Source organism: Taudactylus pleione, unplaced genomic scaffold, assembly GCF_031769625.1.
Source record: "Taudactylus pleione unplaced genomic scaffold, aTauple2 ptg000093l, whole genome shotgun sequence".
Lineage (NCBI taxonomy): Eukaryota > Metazoa > Chordata > Amphibia > Anura > Myobatrachidae > Taudactylus > Taudactylus pleione.
This window is the reverse complement of record NW_028284495.1, coordinates 33,939,425-33,959,807: the sequence shown is the minus strand read 5'-3', so window position 1 is coordinate 33,959,807 and position 20,383 is coordinate 33,939,425. Positions and strand designations below refer to the sequence as shown.

Sequence of the window (20,383 nt, the reverse complement as noted above, 5' to 3'; positions counted from 1 at the left end):
TTATACATGATGCTTTATCATCAACTGTAAAGTTATAATGTTGACACACTTAAAATTTTTTAAATAACATTACTACAACGTTAACATTATGCTGTTGACATTTTAACTGCTGACAGCACCACTTTCAACTAATTAACCACCCTTCCCTCTGAATGCTCGGGTTTTCCACCACATTCAAGAATCCTACAGATAAAATAATTAGCGTCATATTAAATTGTCCTAAACTCATCTAAGGTAGGGACTGGTGCTACTAAACTTTCTCTGACTGAACAGAGCTGCAAAATATACTGGTGCAAAAGAAAAGGCTATTCATAATAATAATAATAATAATAATAATAATAATAATACAACACACAGTAACACAGATTATATTTAAGAATTAAATATAGGAATTCAGCACTAAATTAAAATGTAGATAATTTACTGCAGTATCCTGCAAACTAACACAGCTCTTAATTGCAAATGTTCAAATGTATAATATTCTTTTCTCCATTTATCTTATTCCAGATGATCGTGTTACGAGCACAGCAGTCACCTCCTGTGAATTCATCCCACCCGTCTGAGCTGCAATAATTAATCACCCACGTTGCCGGTGTTGGTGATTTGCTCCAGATCTGCCTGGTGTCCACCCCTGCTGTGTCTATAGAGGAGAGGGCCAACACCAATAGGAACAATGACCACAGAGGCGGAGCGAACTGATAGCTCTGCTGATGCAGAAAGCACAGAGGCGGATCTAGATAGTATGAGAGGAGGATGCCAAGCAATAGATGCTCGCCAGCCTCAGCAGCAGCAGCAGCCGGCAGAAGCAGGGCTACAGGCAGTACATCAGCACAAGCAGCAGACCCAGAAGCATGTGAGCCAGAACGATAGTGCCAGGAGGCACTCAATGGAGGAACATGATGAACATCCGATTCCAGGAAGGGCTCAGGATTTAGTGAAAGGAGTCTCATTGCCTGTGCTGTCATCAGGCATTAGTTCGGCTGCACAGCAAACTGGTGAGTTGAATAATAGATTTTTTTTCTTCATGTATATCCTGCTGTTTTCTTCTTATCTCAGCTGGTGAGGAAATTATCTGATTTGCAAAGTCAAACTGTTAATAAGCCCTTAGCAGTGGGACAGTGAGCCCCTGACATGTAAATCTGATGATTTCATAAATCACTTGTACGACTGAATGATGTGCTTTATCATTTTAAAATCCAATGAGATTGTACACATAATGCATTCAGCCTCTTTCCAATATTTCAGAGTTTGTCAGCTTTGCAAGATGTACAGTACATAGTGTTAGTGTACAAATGTGTCTGGCAGAGATTGTGGTCCTTTGGCATTGGGCCATAAGCTTAAATATTTTGATCAAAATGTGAACAAAATCCCCATGCTTTTATTTGCTAGATACACACAGATTGTCAATGCTAGTGTTTGCGCCCACAACAATTGTCTGTTGTCACTTTCCCTTTTGGGATTCTTGTTAAATCAGTTTGTTGGAAAGGCAGACACAACAGCTATTGCAACAATGTATTCTTTTTTTCCTGCAAAATTTTTGTTTGATGGAATGAGAGTGAGGAGTACAGGAGAGCAGCGTTCTTAACAATTGCTGTAGTTTTTGCTGAGGGTCCAACGCCGGACGGTTCCCCTTGTTTCCTTGGAAACAGGCCCCAGACTGCAGGGCCCCCGAGATGCAGCGTGCGTGTGCTAAGCACCTCTAGGTCGTCTCCTTGTATTTGTCTCAGTGACATCCGACCGAGAAGAATGCTTGCGTTCAGCCAGGTCTCTGCTGCATGAATACATTTGTATCTATGTTGGATCGCTATGGCAACGTGCAGAGCAGCACATGTGAGACACACAGAGCTCGGCAGCTGCGAGCAGTTCTGCAGGTTCCCGAAGACCATGTCGCTGGGGGTGAGTGAGCTCAGCTGGCTCAGTGGGAAAGGGGGCAACGTGTGGAAGGAGGCTGTATGTGTGATACTATCCTCAACCTCTTTCAGACCTTACACACATATTCTGCAATGAAACCCTTGCCTGGTTCCTAGAAGACAAACTGTACATGCACTATGTGGTATTTCACTAGCAGAATATAGGGAAAGATTTTTAGAACATAAACTCTAAATTAATTCTTGTTATTTGGTTTCAAGTCCAGTTGAATAATCTTAATGAGCTAACATTTTGGTTCTATGCAATATGGCATATGAATAATTATATCCTGAAGGTCTTTCCTAACTGACATTTATAGCCCTTTAATGGCACGTGGATGAGTAGGTGCTGGTGAAATTGCTTATATATATGACCATCTGCTTTCTATTTAAGTCTTACAGCGGACAGGCAGGGTAGTTTTAATGTGTTCCTCTCCCTACGTACAGTATACAACATTCCTCAGCTAGAAGGATTATGCTAAAATATAGTCACTATATATATGTCACAGGACGGCATCACAATTCAGTGAGTCTAAGTTGTGTTGGAGGCATGTTTAAGATAGTGGTCAGATACAATCAAATAACACATTGTCTATTTGTGTCCTAAAATCACACTGCTATGTTCTACTGGTGTGTTGCAAGTGCACCCATTAGTCCCTAGAGTAGGTCAGTGACTGGTTCCATTGATTAGCAATGTAATTAGCTATTACCAATGCTCATTCTGGGCAATAATAGCTTCCAAGCCCTCAGATGTGTATGTAATAAACAAGGAGTATTATTTTACCATAAACCATATGTCAGTCAGCCTTTCACAATAATCTGAGGTTTAGGAGTATACGTACTAAGCTGTGAATAGCCTGAGGCTGATGTGTAATATTATACAGTAAGCAGAGGTAATATTGGTAATGCATTATTATGCATCAGTGCAGTAGTATTGCCTTCTCCATACAAAGAATTAGAATGAAGTGAAATATATACAGGGCGTATTATATTTGAAAGGGTATGCAGTGAAGACAGATATAGATATAGCATATACAGTATACACGTGGAAATATTAATAAGAATGTCAGTGTGTGATAAATCTGAGTAGACAAAGAGGCCTAAGCAGTGTGTTTTTCCAGAAGCGATCAGTTAGTGACTCCTGTGTTAATGGATTAGAAGGGAGTGAAATATACCACATGTTAATGTACAAGGTCAATAAGGTTAAATATAGGACATTTTAAATTGTGTTCATTCCTTATTTACCTTTTTTATGTAGCTGAGACCTCGAAGGTCATTTTGGCTTTGTTCTGTAATCCTCAGTACAGGTGGTTTAAAAAATAAATATTTTGGGGTCAATTCAATTAGTTGCGAGTTGGGCCTGCAAGCAGGGGCGTATCTATAATCTGTGCAGAGTATGCGGGGAACACGGGCCCCTGGGTCCAGGGGGGCCCCGCACCGCACACCCTGCACCCATAATATTACTTACCTCTCCAGAGTTCCACGTCTCCAGAGTCCGGCACTGTAAAACGACTGGAAAATGGCCGCGGCGGCCATTTTCCTGCCATTTGCGCATGTACAGTACAGGGAAAATGGCCGCTGCAGCCATTTTCCCGGTGACCTGTGCAGAAACTATAGACTCTGGGCACACTCTAGTGCCCAGAGTCTATTACTCCGGTGCTGGCCGTGCACAGCTCAGTGTGCTGCCGGCCGCCAGGCGGAGAGGAGAGGGCCTGTGTCGGAGACTGCACACGTGCCCTCTCCTCTCTAGAAATGCCCCTGCCTGCAAGCCGTACTCACGATGAACTCGCATATTACATTTGCAATTCAATTCCAAATACGCATTGATTTTTCAGAGGAGATGTGCTTTTTTTGTGTGCATCACCCTGAGCAGGTGAAAAGGTAGAGAAAAATCTTTATTTTAAGGTAAAAATGTCAAGTCAAAGGGCCAGATTCAGAGATCGGTGCTAATGCGATTTTAATGTAGATCGAGTGATTGTTTACCATTGTGGATGCGTATAAGCTACGCTGCGCATGCGTATAAGCAGCGCTGCGTATGCGTAAAAGCCGCCCCTGTGCATGTGCTGTGATTGTCTTGCGATTCTGCATGCACAGAGAACCCATTCGCAAAGTTAGTGACAGGTAGTCAGCGTTTGGTGGAGGTAACGGGGGTGGTCAGAAAAACGCAGGTGTGTTTCACCGTTTAAACACCATTACATGGGTGTGCATAAATTAGAAATTGCGATTACATATGAGGTATGAAAGCTCTCTGCATGTCATAAAAGCTACAGTATTGCGGCCGGTCAGACCTACCACAAGGGCAAAATGACTACTTGGTGTGCGTTGATATTACCGATATTTACGCAGGTAAGTGACGTATTCATATGAGAAGGCAGGGGTGGGCGTCCTGACGCTCTGCTAAGCTTTGGAACTATATATATATTTTCGCAGCTGCATTCCATGTGAAATCACAGCTGCAATCGCATTGGCGTCCATTTCTGAATCAGACCCAAAGTGCAGAACCTTTAGTACACCCCTCCCAATGAATAATCATGTAGTTGGAGAGGTTTATATAGCATTCTTTGTTCAATAAAGAAATGTCAGTTTTCAGGTGAATTTATGTAAAAAGTTCAATAATTGGTTAAATGATGCAGGACAGGTATGTGGAGGTGTAAGTGATATGGGACAGGTATATGGAGGTGTAAGTGATGTGGGACAGGTATATGGAGGTGTAAGTGATGTGGGACTGGTATGTGGAGGTGTAAATGATGTAGGACAGATATGTGGAGGTGTAAATGATGTGGGACAGGTATGTGAAGGTGTAAATGATGTGGGACAGGTATGTAGAGGTGTAAGTGATGTGTGAAAGGTATGTGTAGGTGTAAGTGATATGGGACAGGGATATGGAGGTGTAAGTGATGTGGGACAGGTATGTGGAGGTGTAAATAATGTGGGACAGGTATGTGGAGGTGTAAATGATGTGGGACAGGTATGTGAAGGTGTAAATGATGTGGGACTGGTATGTGGAGGTGTAAATGATGTGGGACAGGTATGGTGAGGTGTAAATGATGTGGGACAGGTATGTGGAGGTGTAAATGATGTGTGACAGGTATGTGGAGGTGTAAATGATGTGGGACAGGTATGTGGAGGTGTAAATGATGTGGGACAGGTGTGGTGAGGTGTAAATGATGTGAGCCAGGTATGTGGAGGTATAAATGATGTGGGACAGGTATGTGGAGGTGTAAAAGATGTGGGACAGGTATGTGGAGGTGTAAATGATGTGGAACAGGTATATGGAGCTGTAAATGATGTGGGACAGGTATGGTGAGGTGTAAATGATGTGGGGCAGGTATGTGGAGGTGTAAATGATGTGGGGCAGGTATATGGAGGTGTAAATAATGTGGGACAGGTATGTGGAGGTATAAATGAAGTGGGACAGTTATGTGGAGATGGAAATGATGTGGGACAGGCATGTGGAGGTGTATGTGATGTGAGACAGGTATGTGGAGGTATATGGAGGTGTAAGTAATGTGGGACTGGAATGTGGAGTTGTAAGTGATGTGGGACAGGTATGTGGAGGTGTAAATGATGTGGGACAGGTATGTGGAGGTGTAAATGATGTGGGACAGGAATGTGGAGGTGTATGTGATGTGAGACAGGTATGTGGAGGTATATGTAGGTGTAAGTAATGTGGGACTGGAATGTGGAGTTGTAAGTGATGTGGGACAGGTATGTGGAGGTGTAAATGATGTGGGACAGGTATGTGGAGGTGTAAATGATGTGGGACAGGTATGTGGAGGTGTAAATGATGTGGGACAGCTATGTGAAGGTACAAATGATGTGGGAAAGGTATGTGGAGGTGTAAGTGATGTGGGACAGGTATGTGGAGGTGTACCTGATGTGGGACAGGTATGTGTAGGTGTAAATGATGTGGGACAGATTTATGGAGGTGTAAATTATGTGGGACAGGTATGGTGAGGTGTAGATTATGTGGGCCAGGTATGTGGATGTGTAAATGTTGTGGGACAGTTATGTGGAGGTGTAAATGATGTAGGACAGGTATGTGGAGGTGTAATTGATGTGGGACAGGTATGTGGAGGTGTAAGTGATGTGGGACAGGAATGTGGAGGTGTAAGTGATGTGGGACAGGCATGTGGAGGTATATGGAGGTGTAAGTAATGTGGGACAGGAAAGTGGAGGTGTAAATGATGTGGGACAGGAATGTGGAGGTGTAAGTGATGTGTGACAGGAATGTGGAGATGTAAATGATGTGGGACAGGTATGTGGAGGTGAAAATGATGTGGGACAGGTATGTGGAGGTGTAAGTGATGTGGGACAGGCATGTGGAGGTGTAAGTAATGTGGGACAGGTATGTGGAGGTATATGGAGGTGTAAGTAATGTGGGACAGGAATGTGGAGGTGTAATGGATGTGGGATAGGTATGTGGAGGTGTAAATTATGTGGGACAGGCATGTGGATGTGTAAGTAATGTGGGACTGGAATGTGGAGTTGTAAATGATGTGAGCCAAGTATGTGGAGGTAGAAATTATGTGGGACAGGTATGTGGAGGTGTAAGAGATGTGGGACAGGTATGTGGAGGTGTAAATGATGTGGAACAGGTATATGGAGCTGTAAATGATGTGGGACAGGTATGGTGAGGTGTAAATGATGTGGGGCAGGTATGTGGAGGTGTAAATGATGTGGGGCAGGTATATGGAAGTGTAAATGATGTGGGACAGGTATGTGGAGGTATAAATGATGTGGGACAGTTATGTGGAGATGGAAATGATGTGGGACAGGCATGTAGAGGTGTATGTGATGTGAGACAGGTATGTGGAGGTATATGTAGGTGTAAGTAATGTGGGACTGGAATGTGGAGTTGTAAGTGATGTGGGACAGGTATGTGGAGGTGTAAATGATGTGGGACAGGTATGTGGAGGTGTAAATGATGTGGGACAGGTATGTGAAGGTACAAATGATGTGGGAAAGGTATGTGGAGGTGTAAGTGATGTGGGACAGGTATGTGGAGGTGTACCTGATGTGGGACAGGTATTTGTAGGTGTAAATGATGTGGGACAGGTTTATGGAGGTGTAAATTATGTGGGACAGGTATGGTGAGGTGTAGATTATGTGGGCCAGGTATGTGGATGTGTAAATGTTGTGGGACAGTTATGTGGAGGTGTAAATGATGTAGGACAGGTATGTGGAGATGTAATTGATGTGGGACAGGTATGTGGAGGTGTAAGTGATGTGGGACAGGAATGTGGAGGTGTATGTGATGTGGGACAGGCATGTGGAGGTATATGGAGGTGTAAGTAATGTGGGACAGGAAAGTGGAGGTGTAAATGATGTGGGACAGGAATGTGGAGGTGTAAGTGATGTGTGACAGGAATGTGGAGATGTAAATGATGTGGGACAGGTATGTGGAGGTGAAAATGATGTGGGACAGGTATGTTGAGGTGTAAGTGATGTGGGACAGGCATGTGGATGTGTAAGTAATGTGGGACAGGTATGTTGAGGTATATGGAGGTGTAAGTAATGTGGGACAGGAATGTGGAGGTGTAATGGATGTGGGATAGGTATGTGGAGGTGTAAATTATGTGGGACAGGCATGTGGATGTGTAAGTAATGTGGGACTGGAATGTGGAGTTGTAAGTGATGTGGGACAGGTATGTGGAGGTGTAAATGATGTGTGACAGGTATATGGAGGTGTAAATGATGTGGGACAGGTATGTGAAGGTATAAATGATGTGGGACAGGTATGTGGAGGTGTAAATGATGTAGGACAGGTATGTGGAGGTGTAATTGATGTGGGACAGGTATGTGGAGGTGTAAGTGATGTGGGACAGGAATGTGGAGGTGTAAGTAATGTGGGACAGGCATGTGGAGGTATATGGAGGTGTAAGTAATGTGGGACCGGAAAGTGGAGGTGTAAATGATGTGGGACAGGAATGTGGAGGTGTAAGTGATGTGTGACAGGAATGTGGAGATGTAAATGATGTGGGACAGGTATGTGGAGGTGAAAATGATGTGGGACAGGTATGTGGAGGTGTAAGTGATGTGGGACAGGCATGTGGATGTGTAAGTAATGTGGGACAGGTATGTGGAGGTATATGGAGGTGTAAGTAATGTGGGACAGGTATGTGGAGGTGTACTTGATGTGGGACAGGTATGTGTAGGTGTAAATGATGTGGGATAGGTTTATGGAGGTTTAAATGATGTGGGACAGGTATGGTGAGGTGTAGATTATGTGGGCCAGGTATGTGGATGTGTAAAAGATGTGGGACAGTTATGTGGAGGTGTCAATGATGTGGGACAGGTATGTGGAGGTGTAATTGATATGGGACAGGTATGTGGAGATGTAAATTATGTGGGAGAGGAATGTGGAGGTGTAAGTGATGTGGGACAGGCATGTGGAGGTATATGGAGGTGTAAGTAATGTGGGACAGGAATGTGGAGGTGTAAATGATGTGGGACAGGAATGTGGAGTTGTAAATGATGTGGGACAGGTACGTGGAGGTGTAAATGATATGGGACAGGTATGTGGAGGTGTAAATGATATGGGACAGGCATGTGGATGTGTAAGTAATGTGGGACAGGTATGTGGAGGTATATGGAGGTGTAAGTAATATGGGACAGGAATGTGGAGGTGTAAGTGATGTGGGACAGGTATATGGAGGTGTAAGTAATGTGGGACAGGAATGTGGAGGTGTAAATGATGTGGGACAGGTATGTGGAGGTGTAAATGATGTGGGACAGGTATGTGGAGGTGTAGATGATATGGGATAGGTATGTGGAGGTGTAAATGATGTGGGACAGGTATGTGGAGGTGTTAATGATGTGGGACAGGTATTTGGAGGTGTAAATGATGTGAGACAGGTATGTGGAGGTATACCTGATGTGGGACAGGTATGTGGATGTGTAAATGATTTGGGACAGGGATGTGGATGTGTACCTGATGTGGCACAGGTATGTGGATGTGTAAATGATGTGGGACTGTTATGTGGAGGTGTAAATGATGTGGGACAGGTATGTGGAGGTGTAATTGATGTGGGACAGGTATGTGGAGATGTAAATGATGTGGTACAGGTATGTGGAGGTGTATATGATGTGGGACCGGTATGTGGAGGTATATGAAGGTGTAAGTAATGTGGAACAGGTATGTGGAGGTGTAAATTATATGGGATAGATATGTGGAGATGTAAGTGATGTGGGACAGAAATGTGGAGGTGTAAGTGATGTGGGACAGGCATGTGGAGGTATATGGAGGTGTAAGTAATGTGGCACAGGAATGTGGAGGTGTAATTGAAGTGGGACAGGAATGTGGAGGTGTAAGTGATGTGTGATAGGAATGTGGAGATGTAAATGATGTGGGACAAGTATGTGGAGGTGTAAATTATGTAGGACATGTATGTGGAGGTGTAAATCATGTGGGACAGGCATGTGGATGTGTAAGTAATGTGGGACAGGTATGTGGAGGTATATGGAAGTGTAAGTAATGTGGAACAGGAATGTGGAGGTGTAATTGATGTGGGACAGGTATGTGGAGGTGGAAATGATGTGCGACAGGCATGTGGATGTGTAAGTAATGTAGGACAGGTATGTGGAGGTATATGGAGGTGTAAGTAATGTAGGACAGGTATGTGGAGGTATATGGAGGTGTAAGTAATGTGGGACAGGAATGTGGAGGTGTACGTGATGTGGGACAGGTATATGGAGGTGTAAGTAAAGTGGGACAGGAATGTGGAGGTGTAAATGATGTGGGACAGGTATGTGGAGGTGTAAATGATGTGGGACAGGTATGTGGAGGTGTAAATGATATGGGATAGGTATGTGGAGGTGTAAATGATGTGGGACAGGTATGTGGAGGTGTAAATGATGTGGGACAGGTATGTGGAGGTGTAAATGATGTGGGACAGGTATGTAGAGGTGTAAATGATGTGGTACAGGCATGTGGATGTGTAAGTAATGTGGGACAGGTATGTGGAGCTGTATTGACGGGTGAGGGGTTTTTAAACTTGCAGATGAGAGGTAAAGTGTTTATTCCAACTTTTTACAAACTTATATGAAAACACAGAAAAATTACTTTACCGACATATTTCTGTACCCCAAAATGCAGGGAAAGGCTTTAATTTGCTGAAAACTACTTGCTTGCTATCATTTTTCAATCATTAATAAAAAGTGCACAAATCAGTCATTTGACACCTGTTGAGGCCCTCCAGTACTTTCCTTATAGCTACTAACATCCTTCTATTTGGTCCTACTATCTCAGTTGTCATTTTTTTTGTAGAAAAGTCGCACAACCTCGTAGTGAGCACGGCAAATTGGCATTTCTAATTGGATTTCGCATTTCTCAGATGTGTGCATTTCATGAAACAAACTCGCTCCTGATTGAATTGATCCCTTTATATAGATATAATTATGGTCTGAAACAGAAATAAAAGTATACCTGTTTTGCTCAGAACATGCTCTTAAAGTGATGCAGAGTCGTACGCATAAAAGTCGCATATCTGCTTGCGACTGAAGTGATGTAATGGGGCGTTCTCAAGGAGGCAAAGGTCAGAATGCTATACTGTATGTCGACTTGAACTGTGCACTATGCAGTTGTATAGGCTGGTAAACCCGGTGGGTGTTTATGGACAGGCCAAAGATCTGTACAGCTCTGCATATGGGCAAATATACACATTTATTTCTGTGCACGCAATGTGGAAGCAATACGACTGACTTGTGTTCTATTTTACATCAGAACCAATTCTTACACATTCTCACATCATTCTTAATAGGCCCATTACACATGCTGAGCGCTATTTTCTGCATGTTTGTTTTTGTGACAGAGCCATTCATTATTAGGTGCCCCAACGAATCCATCTAGTATTCAGCAAACTCTGAAAACTGCTTGCAGGGAACCAAATCCATCTTCAGATGGTGTTGATTCTTGGAGGCCAGCTTCTTCCTATGGGAAGGAGGTTCAGTGCTGTGAAGAGAGATCCGAGCAGATCCCTCCTCCGCCTCCCCACTCATGCCCTTTGGCCATGTGCATGTTTGATCTTAGGTCACGCATGTTCAGTCAGCTGGCACGGCACTGGCAAGTAACACTGCTACTTCGATAGCAGATTAGGGACTTGCTGGGACAGCTGCTTTTCAGAGCAGTCATCCCCACACTGAATTTCTCTGGCATTTAAATATCCACCACCACAACTCACGGCAAGCTGGATACTTAATTATTGGGGTAATCACTCAGAATGTGTCTCCTATTGATCACAAGATAGATGTGCCTGTCAGGATGCGGATCACTTGTGGGTGCTCGACCCCTGGTACAAATGGTAAAAATGATGATGATGATGATGATGATGATGATAGAAAACTGCTTCTGATTGTCTGATTGCATATACTGTAAATGTATCAGTTTTACTATTACTATTGCAATGTGGCTCCTGCAATCTATACCCATTATTACAGTGATATTTGCTATTGGGCCTCAGCAATAAAGCATATCCATAGTTGGTCTTTTATAGTTGAAACCATCAGATATTTGTTTTGAATTTAATTAGTACTTTCATTTTGTCTTTATGTCTTGTACTCATTTCTGCTTCTATTTATTAGGTATTAAAAAGATTTTTGAGACATACCGACATACTGTATCATGTATGACTTGTGCATCTACTATTATCTATGTGAACCCACATCTCCTAGCGTAACTCAGTCCCATAGTCATCCCTTGCTGAGCTGGATGCATCTTGCAATATGGGCAGCTCTACAAGATAAGTAAAATGCATCTTTTTCTGGGACAATCCAACTCCTCATAATCCCTATGTGCTCACATGTAAATTCAATATTATTCTAAGGGATATTAAAGAATGCTGATTCAGTGGATTATCAGGCTCATGTCTATGTAGAGTGTGACCTGCTATAAGCCCCAGAGCTGAAGGGACCTGGCAATATCTACAGTAGTTCTGGATCACAATACAAATGTACAGTATGTGGCCTGCATGAATACTTTGGGAAGCAAATTTGATCTTTGAATTCTGCGAAATGTCTGCCTTGTTGAGAGAGGCTATTGTATACCTCACAACATGTTTACTGCAAGTCATTATTCTAACGGTTTCTAAGTACAGTACAATCATGGAATCTATTATCCTGAATGCTCAGTACTCAGGGCATTCCAAATGAGTGGTCTTCTCTGTAATTTAGAGCATCAAACGTTTTAAAAAATATACATTTAAAAACGACCTTTGTTTCTCTTCCATACATATTTTAATGGGATGTAGTCAAGAAGCCAGCGGTCGAAATGCCGACCACTGGCTTCCCGACTGTGAAATCCCGGCAGGGGATTAATGATAGGCATCAAAATCCCGACGCCTATCATTATTCACCCTCCGAAATCCCGACGCCCAGCATACCAAACAAAGGTACGTTGGGCATCGTGAGCGGACAGCCGCGCGGGGGAACTAAAGGGTTAGGCACCCCCCCGGGAGGGTTAGGGTCAGGCTAGGGGAAGGGGGGGTTAGGCACCCCGGGGGGAAGTTAGGGTTAGGCACCCCCGGGAGGGTTAGGGTTGGGGTGCAGGGGAGTTGAGGGGGGTTAGGTTTAGGCACCCCAGGGAGGAGGTTAAGGTTCGGCACTAGGGGGGGAGGTTAGGGTTAGGCACCCCTAAAGGAGGGTTAGGGGGGAGAGGGGAGGGTTAGGTGGTTTTCTTACCTCCGTTGGGATCTGTACTGTTCGGGCTGCCGGCGTCAGGATTTGAACTGCCAAGCTCACGTTCGGCAGTCATTCATACCGATCCCGTTTTAATATGTGCTCATCACAGTGACAATAGGAAGAAATACTTGTGTACATGGTATTATTACCAGAGGAGCAATTACTTTTTTTATCAACCTTTCTTAAGAACTACTTCCTGGATAATAGATCCTATGCTTGTATTTCCAATGTGCGGTAAAGAACAGATAATAGGGCCTGATTCATCATGGATCGCTATTGCGTAATTGCACGCAGTTGTGCTGCGAAAATATGCTAATGTTTGCAACCACTCAGCCAGCATAGAGACGCCCACTATTGCTTTCTCACATCTGTAATATCTCACAGCAGAGCCGTAACTAGACTTTTTGGTGCCCTGTGCCAACAAGAGCATTAGCGCCTCCCCTTCCACCAATTTATTAAATAGGGACATAAAACACACACCTGAAAAAGGGCCATGGCCTCATGGGGAAGGGCCAGGGAAGAGACAAGGGAGGCCACGATATGCTAGGGATAAAAGAAAAGAAAGCTACAAGTGAGATTGATAATAAATAGAAAATTGACAGGCCCGAACAGCGCCCCCTGCCATGCGGTGCCCTGTGCCATGGCACTGGTCGCACCACACTAGTTACGGCCCTGCCTCACAGTTCTGCATATACATCGGTAACATCGCTCCCTCATTCAGAATAACAGTAGCTCTGTCAAAACTAAAAAAATTGCAAGTCTCATCGCACGCAGTGACTACTGAAGCTGCGTGCATCGGCGCAGTGGCTAATTTATGCATGCCTATGCAACGGCGTTCAAAGGGACAGGCACACCTGCATTTTTTCAAGCACTCCCCTGTCACCACCCCCAAATGCTGGCATCCCGTCACTCACTCTGGGATGGCTTTCTATCTGCGTGCGTGATCGCAGTGCCATTGCAATGCTATCCTGCACACGCACACTGCGGTGCATAGACATGCACAGTGCGCATGCGCAGTATGCATCCTCGGTCGATCTGCGCATGCAATTACGATCCATGCTGAATCAGGCCCATAATGAGAAGAATACTGATGTAAGAGAACAGAATGGGGTATAGGACAGGTTGGTTTTGCAGTAAGCCTTTACTGCTACAAATAAATTTAGCTCAAACTAAAAGAAAAGTCAGTTGTGTCAAATAAGTGGCAAATGTTTTAGCTTCAATTACATTTTATAACTACAAACATAAGAGCTCTATTTGCTAAGAAGTAGGGATGTGCAGGCTCGGATAGGTTCGAGTTTGCACGTGGAGTTCGGATTTTTCCCTCCAAAAAAACGGAACTCAGAACGAGGCAAAACGTCATCTTACATGGACGAACATCATCATTCCTGGTCTTTTGTCCAGGAATGATGATGTTCGTCCATGTAAGATGACGTTTTGCCTCGTTCTGAGTTCCGTTTTTTTGGAGGGAAAAATCCGAACTCCACGTGCAAACTCGAACCTATCCGAGCCTGCACATCCCTACTAAGAAGTCATGCCTTGTGTCTCCCTTATGTGAGAATAGCTCTCTGTAACCAGATGTATCATGCTGTGCACTGACAAGTGTTGTGTGCAGCATCAATGTATCTAGTGTCCTTGATCCTGTGCTGCTTGTAAATCAGCTGTCAAACTGCTTAGCATTTACGTTGAATTTATTAGATAATTAATATTTTAACTTGAGATTGATATTTTAATAAAAATGATACTAATTTTTGAAACATGATAAATTAGATTTTTTAAAGCACAATGGGGGTGATGTAAGAAGCCCTGAAGCGGTATCAGTGCACGTTATGAGCGCTGATTCCGCTTCTCCCTGATGTATGATCGGGAGGTTGGGCAGTAAATGACAGAGGCGCTATGCACCCCTGTCATTGTCGGAGTTGCCATCTACAAGATAGCAGCGCTGATAGCCTGGTTCCTTTGTGAATGGTCAGATCGCCTGACCGTTAAGCCCCGGTGTCGCTATCGACAGCTACAGCCTGGTGCTGCCCTATCCCCACAGCAGGGACAGCGCTGTCCCTGCTGCAGTGGCTGCCGGCTCCAGGCTACACGCGTGGATTTCGCGATGCTTGCGAGATCCCGCGCATGCTCAGTGGAGCCGGCCGGGACTGAGACACAGCGCATCAGCACTAGGCAGATGCGCTGCGGTCTCTAGCGGGTAGCACCGGAGGGGGGAGTTATCGCTCCCCCGCTTCAGTCGATGAGATGTTTATACATCTCATCGGTAGTGCTTCCTGCTTCGCCTCATTAAAGAGGCGAAGCAGGAAGCGATATAGCAGCACGTTAACTATAATACATCTACTCCAATGAATGCAACCTGCAAAATGCCACAGTTTTGACCAGAAAACGTAGATGGTTTGCTGGACCGTAGATGGTCTGCTGGACCCACATCAAGGTGTATGGATCAGCAGCAGACTCTACAGCAAAGTCCAAATCCTAACAATTTACAACCAAAAAATAAAATGTGTCAGTTATTCTACTAAATACTGCTTGGATTATAATATTTATGGCCTAATTCAGGGGTAGGCAATCTGTGGCACTCCAGCTGCTGTGGAGCTACACATCACAGAATGCCCTGCCACAGTTTTAGCATGCTCTATCAACAAAACTCTGGCAAGGAATGCTGGGGTGCATAGTTTCACAACATCTGGAGTGCTACACGTTGCCTAACTTGGCTTAATTAATCATGTGAATGAGGCACAAACTAAAATATCATACTTGCACTTTCTCACAGAGGACGCACTCCAAAATAAACACTGTTCTGGGTTGGGTATAAATGTCAACAGTTATAATGTCAACATTCATCATGTCGACATGAAAATGTCAGCATGCTCATGATGTTGACTTTGTCCATGTCGACATTTATCATGTAGGCAGTGATGAAATACTGTGTGTTGGAAATCATGTGTGTGCAGATGTTGATATTGCAGAGTTATATAGGCACACACCAGCGGATGACTCAGTCTACTGTATGAACAGCCCAGTTACTTAACCAGTGATGTTGGTTTATTGATAGACAGCAGGTACAGCTGTACTCACTGTCACATGTACACTTGTAATGGAGCAAAATTTGAGTGGAACAGGGTCCTTGACAGCTCAAGTAGTGCAGGATCCTGGAACAGCTTTAGTTCTTGGAGCTAATTGGAAGACATCTGTCTTCCACTGTGACACTCTCACACAGTGCAGTGTAAAGACAAAATGGCCCTTGCTCAGTAGTGATCACAGTGGCCATCTTGGAACAGGGCATGAAGCCTACCTGGAGAAGCAAGCAGATTGGAGTCTGCACAGTAGTGCTCTCCTCTTTCAACAATTAGAATGTCCACACTTTGTCCTAGTGGCCTAGCGGTAACTTCTCCTGGATGGCTTCAATGGCTCCAGAAGCATCTTCTGGGTCCTGGCAGTCATGTGATTATCAATTCCGGGTCAGAACTCTGATCCTCCAGCATTCCTGTAAGTATTTCTCTACCCTATCCCAACCCTCCCTCTAAAGCATAACCCTAACCTCCCCCCTGCAGCCTAACCCTAACCTCCCCCTGCAGCTTAACCCTAACCCTCCCCGCAGCCTTATCCTAATGTCAACATTTTGACCATGTCAACATTTTATCTGTTGACATTCTGAGATTATTGTCCAGTTGCCTGTCAATATTTTAACATTGTTGAATTAACAATCAACATTGTTACTGACGACTTTTTGACCTTGTCGATGCCTGCGTAACTGTCTCTTGCCTGTGTAAATTTCTATTTAAGGGACACTATCTTGCTTCATAACCCTATCCGCATTGACGGAAATCTAGGTGCACATGCTTGATGCTAGTGTCGTATTTACCCATGGCCAGATGTCTAGGCTTTCAGGTATTTCGGGCCCCCTCCGGCACTTCAATCTTTTACCTTACTACAGCTGATAGCCTGATCCTGGTACGGTAGCTACAAGGCTACAGTACATAGCACTATATCCATTTTGAGGGTCTCCTGAAGAATTCTATTCACAATTTTTTATATATTTTTATTGTGCGAGTAGAGCTTTTCAGGAAAGCACATTTTGGGGGTATAATGGTAAAATACTGTATTATTTTGAAGTAAATACAATTTTTATTTATTAAAACATACAATTTATGGATAAATGTTCTAATATAAGAAACATTTTTTCACTGCAATAAGGAAGCAGTTAATTATCTTATTAATAGAGATGTGTGCTGAACAATTTTGCTGGATATGGATTTGGCTCTGATTCATTGTCCAGCTTTGGATTTGGATTTGCCAAACTGCCGTGACTGGTTTTGGATTTGGATTTTTTACAAAAATTGCCAAAAAAAGCTAAAATCACATAATGTGTTTTTTTTTTGTTCCTACAGTATTATTAACCTCAATAACATTAATTTCCAGTCATTTACAGTCACTTTAGACCACCTCACAGCTAACAATATTGCTTTCGCCATTATTGGCCAAAGGCTGCAGTGAGCTGGCTGGTTGCTAAGTGACAGAGCAGTGGCACAGACACCGCAGTTTAAAGCACATCTACAAAACATTGCCAAACAGCAATGGCAGAAATGAAAGGTAGTGTAAGATTGAATTGTCCTTGTGCCCTCCTACCCACCCTTATGTGGGATGTTAAAAAGGACATGCACACTTTAACAAACAAAGCACTTCAGTGACAGGGACTGCCACTTTTGTGGCTGAGTGCTTGGTTTGTTTGGGCTCCCACAAAACAAGCTACCAAGCGGCTTAAGGAAATAGCTCTACAGTGGCAAGATGTCACAGTCATTGACATCCTCACCCTCATCAGTGTGTACATAATCGCCACACAATATTATTTCATACCCGCTGGTATCCACCATAAGTCTCTGTACTGTGATGTAATTGCCGGGAAATGTCTTCCTCATGGAATTTCCTGTTCATTTTGATGAACATCATCTTTTCCACATTTTGAGGAAGTAGCCTTCTACGCCGTTTGCTCACAAGGTTCCTTGCTATGCTGAAAACTCTCTCCGAGTACACACTGCAGGGTGGGCAGCTTAAGTAATGCAAAGCCAGTTTGTAAAAGGGTCTTCAAATTGCCTTTTTTTCCATCCAGTACTCGAAGGGACATGTCTATTTGTACTGTGTCATGAAAATAATCCTTTACCATTCTTTGGATGGTGATGGTATTAGATTGAGTTACAGTAGAGATGTCATTAATGTTGGGAAAGTATTTTAGACTTAACCAGATGTCAAAATGTTGGGTTGACTTATCTGCATCACCACTGGGTCTTTTGGGAAAGCTGAATTTTTTTCTGGCTGCTGCTGAAGAAACTGAATGAGGAGAAGTCATAGTGACATGTGTCACTAGGAGCTCTTTGCATCTTTTAAGATCTGGGTTAGTTGGAAAGAAAGACACAGCATACGACTTAAACCTAGGTTCAGGCATGGTTGCTAAAATGTAGTTTTCAGATTCAAGATATTGGCCACCAGACTTGATCACTGCTCACTAAGGCTGCATAGCCTGTGGCTGCCATAGTCCGTGTTAAGATTCAAAGTGTTCAGATTATAAGTATAATTACAATTTGATAAATAAGTCGGAGTTACGCCAGAGTTAAACTGGAGGAAAACTGAGGGAAAACAAACTCAAAACCAGAACACTTTCTGAACGACAACAAGCAACATACTTATGTAAATTAACAAAATCACCATCTTCTGCTGTATGCATATACAGGAAACTACTTACTGCACTCACTGCTTGGACATCACAAATACTGCACTATCTGCGTGCTGCTCTTGTTGATTGATCTTTGCTGATCATAACACTTCGGACTGGATCAGCTCGGGTACATTGTAATTTTGTCCTCATACTACATAAATTCAATTTTTATTGCCTTTTCCAAGTGCGTCACATCTATCCACTTTAATCATTTGTTTAATAATTAATTCCTGCACCCAACACTCACACACCTCTCTGTATATATCACTTTTGGAGCTGTGCTCATACATTAGCAATACTGTTCTTTTACATGTATTTTTGAACATTTAACAACTTTAATCCACACTGTCTCTATATCACACAACCTCCACTCCAGTTTTCATCTCACTTATTACCTCGTCCACAGCATGAACACCCTTACTTAAAACAACCCCCAAATTCTATGTCCAGATAATCCTCTACTTTATTCATCCCTATCCTCCCCCTCTTGTCTCCTCCACTTGTTGTTCCCCCTTTTTTCTCTCATCAGTCTGCTTTCCAACCCTCTGCTTCTTTCCCCCACCTTTCCTGTTCCTCCACTCTCACCCACCTCCCTCCCTCCATGGCCTTGTTACCCCACCACTATGCCCTCCTGGTTCTGCCTGTCACCTCCAGAGCTGCCAAGAGAAATTCTGGGCCTGGGTACTGCAACATCCTGTGGGACCACATCATGTTGGGCATGGCTGCACCCATTTGTGAGTGGGTCTAGCATGTGAGACGCACCCACTCACAGGAGCATGGCATAGCACCCAGCAGCTGTGATTAAAGTAGTCACTACTGTATTAGGATGTCGGGACAGTCCCATAATAGCTGCGTTTTTTATCAGGATGTATGTAGATGCTAAAATGTAACACACTACAATTAAAGTGCTACAACTTTATTTTATACATCTCTCATGTAAATAACACATATACAAAATCTATTTTCTATCATAGAGATAGATGTCTGAAGGACTTAATTTTTACATAACATCAGGTCATCTTAAACACACATTCCGCAGCATATATCCTAACCCACTGATCCATGCTCCTTCCTCACTACCCCATCTGTGTTGCCCCTGTCTGTCTGCCCTTCCCCTTTAGAATGTAAGCTCTCACGAGCAGGGCCCTCATCCCTCACGTGCTTCTCCTCCCCCTAATTATAGTATAATTTACTCCTAACTCCCCACAACTGCACCTACCACCTGGTTGCTCCTGTCCTGCTGCTTGCGTTATGGAGCTATGTTTATAAACCATGTCCTTGTCCTGTATTGTTTTATATTACTATTAACTGTTTTTCTTGCTTGTGTGCTCAATTATGTACTGTGTAAGGCGCTGCGGAACCTTTGTGGTGCCATATAAATAAAGAATAATAATAATAATTATAATAATAATCTACAAGTCTGGCATACTTTGCGGATTCACTTTGTTTAATCTCCGCCTTCAATTTCTCCAGCTGATTTTCCAAAAGCATAATTAGGGGAAATACCTTACTCCAAGTTAGCAGTGACAGCACTCACTTCACATGTGGCTACTTCAAATGGTTTGAGCACCTTGCACAAGACAGAAAGTACTCTCCGCTGTGCTGGGCTAAGGTATATTCCCCCTTCTCTCCCAATGTCATGGCTTGTTGAATAGCTATGGATGGCTTTTTGCTGTTCCTCCATCCGCTGAAGCATATAAAGGGTGGAGTTCCACCTTGTTACCACCTCTTGCTTCATTTGATGGCAGGGCAAATTAAACTATTTTTGCAGGTGCTGCAATCTCCTGCATACTGTTGCTGAATGTTGAAAATGTCCCAAAATTTTTTGGGCCACAGACAGTATCTCCTGCATGCCCCTATCATTTAAAAAAAAAAACCTGCACCACTAAATTGATCATGTGAGCAAAACAGGGGATATGTTGAAATTCACCCAGCTGTAATGCTTTCACAATATTTGTGGCGTTATCAGAAATCACAAATCCTGAGGAGAGTCCAAGTGGGGTAGCCATGTTTCTATGACATCTTTTAGTTTTTCTAAATGGTTGTCAGTGGTATGCCTCTTATTGAATCCGGAAATACACAGAATAGC

The 20,383-nt window shown here is 43.4% G+C and overlaps 1 protein-coding gene across 1 annotated transcript in view; it reads left to right on the top strand.

The window, feature by feature from the left end:
- The first annotated feature begins 785 nt into the window (after window positions 1–785).
- The window catches only part of TMEM200C (transmembrane protein 200C), a 64,825-nt gene continuing 45,227 nt past the window's right edge, over window positions 786–20,383 (top strand). Inside the window, exon 1 of the mRNA XM_088469811.1 lies at window positions 786–995. The gene's annotated coding sequence lies outside the window, so the exon portion shown is untranslated. The remainder of the gene's footprint in view (window positions 996–20,383) is intronic.